Here is a 1,466-nt window from a genome sequence, read left to right as displayed (position 1 = left end):
AGCTCACAATGCTGGAAGACAAGAAAGACAGGCCTGTTCCTTGTACTCACAAAAATAATATTCGTATACATTTTAAATACATGATTTGTATTTACATACACATGTTTACTGCATATTGCAGTTAGTGTAGTTATGAATTTTATTTTGTTTTTATTAATTTATTATATATTTTAAAGAGTATGATTACATGTATAACAATTTTTACATCCTATTACACAAAACATAGATTTGCCTATGCATTATACATCATTCCTGAGACCCAGGACTTTCACTGATAAGGAAAACAAGTGGGACAATTGCCTTCTTCCACCAGGATTTTTTGGCAGTTCTGTGATTTGAACTCTGGGCCTAGAAGGCCAAATTCATGAATGGGTAAATGTTTTCACACCAGTCTGACGCAAGTGAAGTTGTCGGGCAAATTTGAGGAACTGAAATGAAGCCCTAGGAGTGGCCAATAGAAAAACAGATAGATGTGTAGATTGCAGCGTGTGTGTGTATTTATATATGTATATGAATCTATAAATAAAGTTATATAGAGAGACAGTCATTTATGTAGATTCTAGTGTATAACTCTATATAAAGAATGATGACCTATATCTTATTTTGTATATTCTATTACTATGAATTATTTGGTCTAAAATTATGCCTCCATTAATTAATCACGGTAGGAGACTTAATAAAGTGTTAATTAAATTAATCAATGACCTATATTTATTGCGTACGATCTTATACTACCATGCCTAGCTAATTAGTAGTTCAATTGCTATATTACAAAGATTCTGTTATTGTTCCTATAGATAAGAACGAGTAGGTAGAAGTCCCAGCATCAAACTCAAGGCCTACGTGTCTTGGTTAGGCTCAGGCTTCACTGACCGCCCACAGCCTTCGGCCATGCAAGGACATGTACAATTTTCAAGCTGAGTCATTGAGAGCCAGGATGGTCATAGTGCAAATGAAACAAAGGTAAAAGTGTTGTCTAAAACTTCCTGGTTTTTCCTCCTCCATCTTGGTTGGATTATTTTTTTTGCCAGAGCTGGGATTTGAAATTGGGTCCTAGGATCCCTGGATCATCTGTGAGTGTAAAAGCTGCACCCCCGTCTAGGGTAATCAAGGCTGAGTCAGAGTTGTGGTGACCTGAGTTCAAGCCTCGTGCCTGCCCCCCAAAAAACGTTAAGGTCCTGGCTAGCAGTTTGGACCATTTTATCTGCCATACCTGGAATTTGAACTCAGGGACTGGGTAACACTATTATGCTCTGGGTGAAGTGAAAGGTAACCTAGAAGAAAAAAAATCCGGAACATTTCCCAGTGTGTGAATTCCAGCCCTAGAACTGGCAAAAATAATATTTATATGCATGTATAAAATATATCATATATATGTATTTGAATAGATATTACATATTGTACCTAAGGCACAATATTTCCACGGAAAGGAAATCAGGTCAACATTGGCTTCTTACTCCACCTAT

The sequence above is a fragment of the Dipodomys spectabilis genome, unplaced genomic scaffold (assembly GCF_019054845.1).
Source record: "Dipodomys spectabilis isolate Male_0828 unplaced genomic scaffold, ASM1905484v1 ptg000415l, whole genome shotgun sequence".
NCBI classification, from domain to species: domain Eukaryota; kingdom Metazoa; phylum Chordata; class Mammalia; order Rodentia; family Heteromyidae; genus Dipodomys; species Dipodomys spectabilis.
The sequence above is the reverse complement of the archived record's forward strand: the minus strand, read 5'-3'. Positions refer to the sequence as shown.